The sequence below is a fragment of the Notechis scutatus genome, chromosome 1, assembly GCF_049901735.1.
Source record: "Notechis scutatus isolate UNSWTSFEM ecotype Mainland chromosome 1, rNotScu1.2, whole genome shotgun sequence".
Taxonomy (NCBI): domain Eukaryota; kingdom Metazoa; phylum Chordata; class Lepidosauria; order Squamata; family Elapidae; genus Notechis; species Notechis scutatus.
The window spans coordinates 200,633,144-200,644,606 of NC_142009.1; positions in this window are offsets into that span (position 1 = coordinate 200,633,144).

The window sequence follows — 11,463 nt, forward strand, 5'->3', positions numbered from 1 at the left end:
AAATAGCAGCCATGCTGTACCTGATTGTTCTTACGTAGCTCCTTCTGATTGTTCTTACATAGCTCCTTCTTTGAGAAACAGTAGGTGCACAAAGCAGAGAGTCTCCATCTAGAGTTTCTTTAGTAGTACAGGTAGTCCTCGATTTACACCATTCATTTAGTAAGCGTTCAAAGTTACAACGGCACTGAAAAAAATGACTTGTTTTTCACAAATTATGACCTTTGCAGCATCCCCATGATCATGTGATCAAAATTCAGTTGCTTGACAACCGATTCATATTTATGACTGTTGCTATGTCCCGGGGGTCATGTGATCACATTTTGCAACCTTCTGACAAGCAAAGTCAATGGGAAAGCCAGATTCACTTAACAATCCTGCTTCTAACTTAACAACTGCAATGATTCACTGAACAACTGTGGCAAGAAAGGTCATAAAATGGGGTAAAACTCACTTAACGTCTCACTTAACAACAGAAATTTGTGATCGTAAATTGAGGACCACCTGTATAACTGAACTGGGAACTCTAACCAACAGGGCCAGATTAAGTCCAACTGAGGGTTTAAGTACTGCCCAACAATGATGCCCCTGAATGGAAACAAAACTCTCACACCATGATATCTGACAACAACTTCAAACCAAACTTTTAAACCTTAGCCATCAACCATGTCCAAAAAGGCATTTTTTTAACAATGTGGATCAACAAGGCAGATAAGGACAATTACAAAAAAAATATGATAGTACAACAATGAAAAATTACCTGCCTGACAGTCAGGGGCAAATGCTCTATGGTCCCCCGCTTCCCTTGGTTTCCCAAGCACGCATGTGCTTATTTTGCTTAATAGTTAATCCTGGCTATTGGCCAGAAAAGGTCAGGATTTCTTCTTGATTTTAAATCTGATTTAATGATGAGCTTTAAGTCTGCTGATCATTATATATGTAGTGGCCAATTTAATTCACAGTACCTTAGGACAGGCCTTTTTTCTATTTTTCTTTCGAAGAGAAATTTTTAGTGCAAGAATTATTTTGCACCTATGATGATGATGATGAAATATATTCAGTCCAATACAACTGACATTAACAAATTTAGTTTTTAGCAGCTCATTTATCCAAAATGATATTATATTTTATTACTGAGAAAAAATGCATAACATTTCCCAATTCTTTTTATAGGCAAACATGAAATATGCTTAGGACAGGAAGAAGACATAATGATTCATAATATGTCACTATATTTAAAGCATGGAAACAAGACAAACTGCTCGCCTTTATGTTCATTCTTGCCAAATTCCTGAAACTAAAAATGAATATATTTTTTACTGGCCACATTCAAACATTTCATACTGCCAAAAGGTAGTTTATTTCTGCTTAGGATTACAGATATTCAGCCATTCACATAATGTGAATTTTTGTTCAATTACCATTGTCTAAATGTATTCCTAAACCAGAATTTGTTAACATCATGTAATATGTCATAGTATAAACTATGATTTAGAAATGGCAATGGCTGGGATTATTCCACAAACTAAGCCAAAATCAAATATACACAATGGCAGATTGTAGTGAATGAACCTTGTTTATTCAACAAAACATGTTTGGCACAAGCGACAATCATACACTGAGATATGTTTCTCTAAACAATAATTCAGTGATTAGCATTCCATCAGGAACCCTTAACAGTTTTTTTAAAAAACCAGTTTATATTTGCCTTTTATTTCTATGAGCCAATTGAAAGGTAATTGAAGAATTTTCCTTCATGCAGCGGGTTTAGGACCAGTGATATTACTCTAGCTGAGCATTATAGGTTTTTCACTGCTGTGATATGATTAGTTAGCTCACTGTTCAGGTTCCTGCTGATGCCATCTGTCAAAAGATAATAAAAAGTAGGTTTGGCAACTTGTATGTAGGATGGCTTGTTTTTCTCCCTTTTTCTTGGACATGAATGGTCTTGTCTTTTATCACAGCATCTCCTCTTTGTGACTGTTGAAGATCCAGAACTAGACAAGTAAGTGGGCACCTTAAAACATTGACTATCTCTCTCTGGATGTTTCTCTAATCTTGTCTTCGTTCTCATTTTTTAAAGTCACTCCCATCTCTATAAGTATTTTCTCACTGGGGAAATAGGCTATCGACATACACATTCTGTCCTCAGTTGCACGGAACAAATGCTGTTTTCTTCAAAAGCTCATGTGATCTGCTTGGTTCTCTCGCCAACATCATTTTGGCAAAGGGGAGGAAGAGAGAGAGGTCATTTGCTCAGACATTTATCACTCAATTGGGGTATACATCAAGCACATTCAAAAGTCAGTTAATCTCTTATTTCATGGATAAAGTGGTTCTCTGTTCTGCTGTCCTTGCAATACATTTTGTACCCAGGGAACAAACCAAAGACCACACGTTCTGGTACTCAGCTCTTTCCAAAGCAGTCTCTAGAACCTGCTGCAAAACTTATGGAATGAGCTCTTTATCCACAAAAGGTTTTTGCCACCATAGATATGGTTACCCTTAAAAAGGTGCATGTTGTGTTGGTTGTTTGCAAAAGATTAGCATCTTTCTTACAGTAGTAAAAAGTAGCTAAGCCATCATCAATCCTCAAATAAACTGTCATTTAAATAAAGTCTCTTTTAAATTGAGAACTCAGTTGTTGGAAATTTCGTGACCATGTGTAAGTATTTGCCTTGGTAACATGGTGTTATTTGTTGCCACCTTGACCACCCCAAACTAGCCTACAGCTGTCATAAAATCTGAAAGTCTTTCAGCCTTGCTAGTACCTACTGACACCAATCTTTCTTATAGTAACACTAATTATTCCGATTCTTCTAATAAAAATCAAGAGCTGATGCTGAACTCTGCTATACAATTTACTGAAAGTCCTTATTCTTGTCTCATTTGTCTGCTTAAATTTTATCCACACTAACAGAGACACACCCAAACACACACCCATGTACCATCTAAATCTTTACTTCGTGCTGTGTTGATTCTGTTCTTTTTATTTCAGGGTCTTCAACTAAGTCTTAACTTCCAGTGATTCCCTAGACCAGGGGTCTCCAACCTTGGCATTTATTCTTGTCCTTATTCTTGTCTCATTTGTCTGCTTAAATTTTATCCACACTAACAGAGACACACCCAAACACACACCCATGTACCATCTAAATCTTTACTTCGTGCTGTGTTGATTCTGTTCTTTTTATTTCAGGGTCTTCAACTAAGTCTTAACTTCCAGTGATTCCCTAGACCAGGGGTCTCCAACCTTGGCAACTTTAAGACTTGTGGACTTCAACTCCCAGAATTCCTCAGCCAGCAAAGCTGGCTGAGGAATTCTGGGAGTTGAAGTCCACAAGTCTTAAAGTTGCCAAGGTTGGAGACCCCTGGTCTAGACTACTCCCCATGTTTTTCTTGGCAGCATTTTTGAAGTGGCATTGCCCTCTTCCTACAGCTGAGACAGAATGATTAGCCCAAAGCCACTCATTCAATTTTGTGTCTAAACAAGAGCAGGACTCGCAGTGTTCTGATTTCTGTCTTGATACTTTTAACCATGGCACCAAACCTGCTCCCACATTTTGTCTAGTTCTATGCAAATATATATATATATATAAACCTGCTCAGTCTCTATGAAGATAAGATGAAAAGCTCTCAGACTGGCTTTCCCTTTAAAAGATCTGAAGCCCAGGAACTAGGAAGTATACATTGGATGAGTTTTTGCAAATGAAGAAACAGTCCAGTCCCACAGAGCAGCTATAGAGTCATTGTGTGTGAGTTGGGCAGCCATATAAATCTACTTAATTAATATTGTTTTTTATTTTAAAAAATGGGTTGCATTGTATTTCCAGAAAGACCTTGGCTCCTCTTTTTCCTCTCTGGTTGTGACAGATCTCGTTGGTCAGCCCAGTAGTGAGGCACCATGTGGCTTCCTCACAGCAGCTGGTCTTCTTCTGCTTTAGAGCTACCCTTTTGGCTCGTGATGGAGGGAGTCATCACGCTCATGCCACATGCCTCCCCTTGGTGTCCCCACTCTGCATGGCTCTTTTACTCTCCTGCAATATCTCTCTGTCATGTGCCCAGATGTTAGCACTGGCTGCAAACCACTTCCAGCTGTAAGCAAGATAAGTTTCTTTCAAACATGATTTACGCATACCAGCACCTCTTGAGAGTTGGGTTAGAATTATTTCTTCCCCATTCAATCACCCATTCCTTTGAACAATTTAGCAGAAACAGAAAAAACATGTCAGTACCAGATGATACTCTTGGCATCAACATCAAAAGAGAGAAAAGGTTTCTTGCTTTATTTTTAAAGAGCAGCGATCTCATGTTTTGCCATTCAATTGCATTGGATCCTGTGAAGGGGTGAAGCCATTAATAATGTAATTCATGTATGTGCGCTCACACACACACATATACATATGAGAGGGGGAGGGAGAGGGGGAGGGCTACGGGAAGAGAGAAAGAGAAAGGAGAGAGGGGGGAGAGAGAGAGGGAGAGAGTTTATATTCTGGCTTTCATTCAGGAGCTTGCTCCCTCTTTATCTTCTTCATATTACTAACCCTGTGAAGTAGACTAGACTGAGAGAGGGTGAGTGGTCTTAAGTCACCCTGTGAACTAAGTTTGGTGGCTCAGTAGGAACTAGAATCCAAGACTTTAAATGTTACACCCAGATTAGCAAGATCAGGACAAAAACTTAATAGTCCAATATTGTGAAACTGGAATAAGGTGGAATGAGAGAAGGAGAAGGATTTTTTTTTTCCTCAGGGGAAGGAAGATGACAGAATATGGCAGCATTAAGGGGTGGGAGACAGCAGAGGAAAGCAGTGGTGGTAGGATGAGGCAGGAGGTAGAGGAAAAGATCAAGGGCTGGCAGTGGCAATGTATACTGGTGCCAGGAGAATCTGTGAGATGTCTAGGATAATATGGCTACCTGGATGCAAGATTGGGACTGATTCTTTGTAGTGTCTCCCCTTTAAAAAAGAAGTAGTGCCACCTGAAATTACAGTACAAGGATTAAAGCCAAGAAGGCCAGGGAAAAAGAGAATGATCACGTCAAGGCTCATATTGTATACAGTGTCAGCATGGTGGAATTTATTGTAGGGTAAGCTGCTTGGAGAAATCAAATTAGTTATTAAGAGAGAGCTGCCTAATAAAAATGCATTAAATTTGCTGTTAAAAAATTAACTATATGTTTAATTCACCTGATGACTCATATTCAAGACACAAGAGGATATTTTTCAAATCATGTTAGACAATGATACAGAACAATAAATAGTACAGAGAAGAAAGGAAAAGCCATAATACAGGCACTTAACATTTTCACAAATAAACTATTAAAGTCTAAGTGTCTGAGAGCAGGGGAATTCATATTTTTCCTGGCCTGATACCAAAAATGTATCAGTATAGATTCCAAGTGAACATTTTAGGGAGGAAATCTCATCATTGGTAAACTAAAACTAGAAAACATTTTCCTTGTAACCCCCTCCACCACACCGCAAACTGCCCTAAAGAATCCCACAGATACAAATGAGTTTTGCAAAGAGTAGAATACCTTAAGTTAGACATTCCTGGAAGCAGAACGTTACCCTGCCTAAAATTGCCCTCCACAAAAGATGGAGAGTTTCTAGAAATTTAGAAGCAGCTCAAACAAAACCTAGTTGTCCCCCCCCCCCATGGTTTTAGCATTTTTAAAAAATACAGTTACATTGCTGGTGGTGGTGGTGGTAGCATGCAGCAATAATTCGCTGCGCTCCCAGTATTGTGGGACCCTAGGGAGAATATGAACAAGTCCACCAATTCCTAGATCAACAATCGGGTGCCCAGGAGAAGCCACAATCTGTAATAGTATATGGGAAGACCTTGGGAGACAGGAAGAAGAGCCACAGATGAGACAATCATCTCACAAAAGTTATCTCAGCCCACAGGAGGAAAAGGTGCATAGGAAGCATCTCAAAAAAGACCCTCCCCAATTTTCCAGAAAGTAAAAATAAAGAAGGGGAGGAATGTGAACAAGATTCTGTTATTGTATCCTAATTGTGTGTGCTTCTTGTCTGGATTACCTAGAAGAGCTGACATCTACATCAGTATATCATTGCACAATGATGAAATCATTTGCATCTAATGTTGCCGGATTATATAATGTCTGTATTTATAACATATTTTGGTTCATGTGCCCAATGACATCATGACTTAACATTTTTGTTTTTATGCTACAGAGAGGAAGGAGTCTTTGCTTTTCTTATGGCAGCAAATTTTATTTTGTACTCTTGTCTGTTTTTATACTATATTATTTCAGACCTCTGCCATGGAAATGTTCTATGAACAATGTTTCACAGAATTATGCCATTCTTTTTAAACTCAAATTATTATCTGTCCTACTCCAGACTTAAAAGGTTTTTAAGAGAGATTGTTCTGAATTATTTAACTTTGGTTGAGGTGGAAGACAAATATTTAAAACAGATAGAAATACTGAGTCTAAGGTAGTTACATCTTCTAGACCAATGTGTTTTCAAACTTGCCAATGCTTTAAATGTGTGGACTTCAAGTCTAGAATTGTGGGACTTGAAGTCCACACACCTTAAAGTTTCCAAGTTTGAAAAGTACTGTTTTAGTATTTGGTGTAGTTGTCTGAAGAGAGAATACCATGTAATGTTTAGCGCATAGCATGATATACTGCACTAAACATCCATTGCAAATGGCAACTGCTAGTAGAATTAGACTGACTTAGAAAAAGTTAAACACAGTTGTACCAGGTAAGAACCTGGATAGGAGGCCACCAAGAAGTCCCAGGATTGTAGGTTACACCCAGGAAATCCCAGGAGAAGTCAACATCAAGCTATTTCCATATTCTTGCAAGAAAATGTCATGAATTTACCAGGATTTGTCTTTTTACCTCTTTAATATAGAAAACAACATAATTGGTGTCATTTTTCTAAATAAACTATTCAGACTTTAATGCAGAAATGTTGGAAATTAGAAAATTAAAACCCATCAGGCCCACCGCAGCCAACAATGCTTTACTTCAATACATTTAACATCAACCAAACTTTGCATAGGAAATGAAGGGAACTGTTTCCTAATCACATTCAGTTTTCTAACAGTGGACTCTTTCTCTGGATGACAAAATAGGGCTATTCAAACACAAAGCTGAGATGGAAGAGACCCATCTTTGTAGAAATATAAACTGACTTTAAGAGAAAAGAAATGAGCCCCCAAGGTATAAGAGAGAAAAAGCAAAAGTGTCATATTGAGAACTAACTGAGCTTCAAGGCTGCAAAATTCTGCCTGAACATGGAAATGATTCTGGAACAAAATATAGATGGCCTGACCCTTAATAAGAATATCCCATCCCGTGGCATTCCATTGAAAACCAAAATATCATCCTTATGTACAGGTTGTCCTCATTTTCCAACTGTGACTTATGACAGTTTTTCACATTTAATGACTGTTGCAGCATCCCCATGGTCACATGATCAAAATTCAGATGCTTTGCAATTGGCCTGTATCTATCACGGCTGCAGTGTCCCAGCAGGGCCACGTTTTGCGACCTGACAAGCAAAACCAGATTCACTTAACAACTGTGTCACTAACTTAACATCTGCAGTGATTGACTTAACACCTGTGACAAGAAAGGTCATAAAATGGGGCAAAACTCACTTAATAACTATCTTACATAGCAGTGGAAATGTTGGACTCAGTTGTAAATTGAGGACTGCCTGGAGTATCCTTAAATCCTCATTTTCCATCCTTTGTTATGTCATCACCTTGAATATTTCACTGGAGAAAACTAGACAGTCTTTTTGTCAGAAAGACTCCTTCACCATTTTAATCTGATGCTCATTGTCTCTATAATCATCCCCTTTTTGACTGTCACCTCCTGCCAAAGGTTACATTCATTTAGGAAAACAATATCAAACTGGCTTCTGTGGTTGGTGAGTCTCCAAATTAACCAATGAATTTCCATTGATTAATGGTGTCTTGAATCCCTACATTTTCGAATGCATAATTCCATGTGACTCGAGTCCAATGGAATCAGGTAAGAAGGGATATAAATAGTAAATAAAATACTTGCACACAAGTGTATTGTGTTTGCAAATCAAAGAAGAGCAGCATTTTTTTTAAAGAACCCTACAGTGAAAGATATAATTGACGATGGTGTACTCAGAGCCCCAAGAATACCTAAAATAAAAAATGTCCTGGGTAGCCTTTTAGTCCTGTTTTGCTATGCTTTCTTCCAGTCAGCAGTTGTCTTTTAAAAAAATAAAATAAAATAAAAAGTTACTGCCCAGGCTGAATGAAACATCCTTCCCTTGCTTTCCATCCCTGCTCACGGTACTGCAAAGCTTCCCTTCCCTCTATTTTTTAAGAGGATGTTTAAGTTACAAGCTGGAAACATTGCTGTGTTGTTTCTATAAAGCTGACCTATCAGTTCTTCCTTGCTACAAAGTTCCCCTGGAGCTAGAGAGGAAATAGGAAGGAAAGAGCAACTTTTTCCCTATTACTCTGCTTGTAGCATGAGAGCTATGATGATGGAAAGAAGGGGGGAAAAGAAACAAGAACGGATCTGCTTTAGTGTCAAAGGAGATATATGTGTTCCTCCCCCCCCCCCCCAAAAAAAAGACCAGGTCTTGTATTAATTTTTGCTTCAAAAGATGCATTAGGGCTCATTTTCCAGTTAGGTCTTATTTTTGAGGAAATATGGTACTAAATGTGCCTGTCTGGCTGATGATCTTAACTGGGGCTAATTTTTGGGGTAGGGCTTATATTACAAGCATCCTGGAAAATCATGCTAGGCCTTATTTCCCAGTTGGGTCTTATTTGGGGGAAAACATGGTAGAGTGGAGAGGAAAGAATGTGACGGCAGCTATGTATTGTGTTGGAAAGCCAAGAAGAGGCATGGGGACTGGTCAGAAGGGAACAACCCCCCAAAGGAAAAAGCAGGCACTGGTGGAGCAGTCCAATTAGTCAGTGAGCCCTGCCTTCTTTGCACAGATAAGAAAGGCAAGATGTAGGGGAAAGACCAATCAGTTCAAAGTCTGAACTTTGCACATCAAGCCCTGATGTATTATCAGCTCACTGAAATTTGGACTGGATTTCTGAAGTTGGCTTAAGAAAATTGGAAGCAGCCTGGCAGACAAGCAGCTTAAGTTGCTGTGCAGAATTGTCCTAAAACTGGGGAGACCAAAATCTAAATCTATTCTCAGTGGAGAAACTTCTTGACTTTGTGTCCAACCTATCTGGGGGAAATGTTATATAGGGGATAACATTAGAGGGCAGGGTGAATATTATATACATCATCTTGAGTTCCTGGATGTAGGATACCACTAACTGAGTGAAGCCAGTTGGCTCCTTAACCCCTCCCTAGATAGGCATAACCTTCTTTGAGTTTTGATAGATTCTCATAGATCCCAATCACTTAATTTCAAGAACAACTGGGCAGTTAGACACGTGATTCTGATGTGATCAGACATAGGGCAGCCTTGTTTCTGATGCATCGCAAGAGTGACCAGTTTTCCCTTCCAGAGAACTTTTTAAATGTCTGAGAAACAGCATTAGGGTTTTTGGGAGTCCTTTGCAGTCATCTGGACTCAGATACAGTAGACTTATGCAACATGTTAAACTATAAAACTATAGTTTATATAGTTTTATAAACTATAAAACAAATAACATTTTAGGCTAGGACAACATGCTAGACGGGGCATTTTCTGCCTGAACATTTTTCTTTCTTTCTTTGCTATACTATGGACTTAGGTTGATGTTAAATACAGTAAACAGTGACTTAACTGAATTAATAGGCAGTGTTTGCATTATTTTTGATAGAGATTCTTAAACTATCTTATATTGAGGCAATATAATGAAGGTAATTCTATCTCCCTAAACACTAATTCCAGATCTATGTTTCAGAGTAAAACAAGAGTATGGGGGATTAGGACCATTCTCTCTATATACAGATGTACTTTTTCATTTATTCTTTTTGCCTAAATTTTTCAAATTAAAATCATGCATGATTTTTCAAATCCAATTGCCAGCCCGAAGGACAGTTATCTTGATTTTTTCCCCATTCATCATCTTGCACTGTAATAGTGAAATCCTCCCATTTTCAAATAATTGCTCTGTCTGCATATGTGCATGCATGTGCTTCTCTTGCCAGATTCTGGGTTCCCACATAGCACTGAGCCACAATGTTATTTTAATTGTGTGATCCAATGTCTCTGGATCTATGAAGGAGTGGAATGCTATATGATTTAGGCATGCAGTACTGTATAAGTGTTCATGGGCTTGTGAAAATATAAGTCTGTGCTCCAACCTCACCTACTTTTGCTAACTTTGCTGCTAGATTTGGCATGTAGTTCCCAGAATGCAAGTCTCTATGAAAATTTTCCACACATGAAGAGCTTCATTAGCTACTTTGTTGTTCATGCCTATTTCACAGGAATTTTCCCAGACTGGCATTTGCACCTGGACCAGTCTAGATAAGGTTCAATGGCTTTCAGGAAGGGGGAGTTGGGCCTTGCCCTCTTGTGCCTACCTAAGGATTCCAGGCTAATTCCCCACTTGACTCTTCCCCCTGGGTCAGCCAGTCTCTCTCGGCCACTGTTCCTGGAGTAAGCAAAAGGTCTGAAGAGTCTGGCATTGAGTTGAGTGGAAGAGTGAAATGACTGATTAGCCTTGATTCCCTTGTGGGGAGGAAGAGGCTGAATGGAGATTCTCCCTAAACTTTGCAGTATTTATCCCATAGTTAAACAGTGTGTGCTTGAGTCTGGCAAGATTTGTGTCTATAGGCGAGCAACAATAAATATACCACTCTGATCAGCTCATTGGTGTAGTTTCTTGTGCTTGACAGAAATTTTCAGAGCTCACCGTCCCTTTGATCCTGAGGGTATTCAGATGATGTAAATTTATTCAAAAGTGAGCTCAAAAGGAAATTATGACATTCCTGCACAGTGGCTGTGTAATGTAATTTACATAACATTTTTTTATGAAGTTGACAGATCCCAACCCACAATTTACAGGTTCATATTTATTTGTTTCAACCTGTTCTTATCCTGCAAGGCCTTCAAAGGTGATCTATTTATGTCTTAATCTAGAACCCCTATAAAACTGGGGTTGATTTCTTCTAAGTGAGGTCTTGTTTCTGATCTTAAAAGCAACATGCACATTTCAGTGAAAGATGATGGAACAAAGACCTTGGTGCTATGCAAAAAAATTGTACCATTCATCAGCAGAAAGCACTAAGATGGATCATCTGTTGGTAGGTTCTCTCATTGGGATATTTGTAAGAGGATTGGTAATTCCATCTTATTAACTGATGCTATACCTATTTAGTTTCTCAAATTCCAGATTATCATCTTTGTTGTTAATCCCTTCCTAAGAAATTGCTCATTGTCATGATGGAATGAACAGGATTTTTTTAAAAATTAAATTCATAGCACGTAAAAGGACACAGTAAATAAAGATGACTGTTGACATGTATTTATGGTTTAG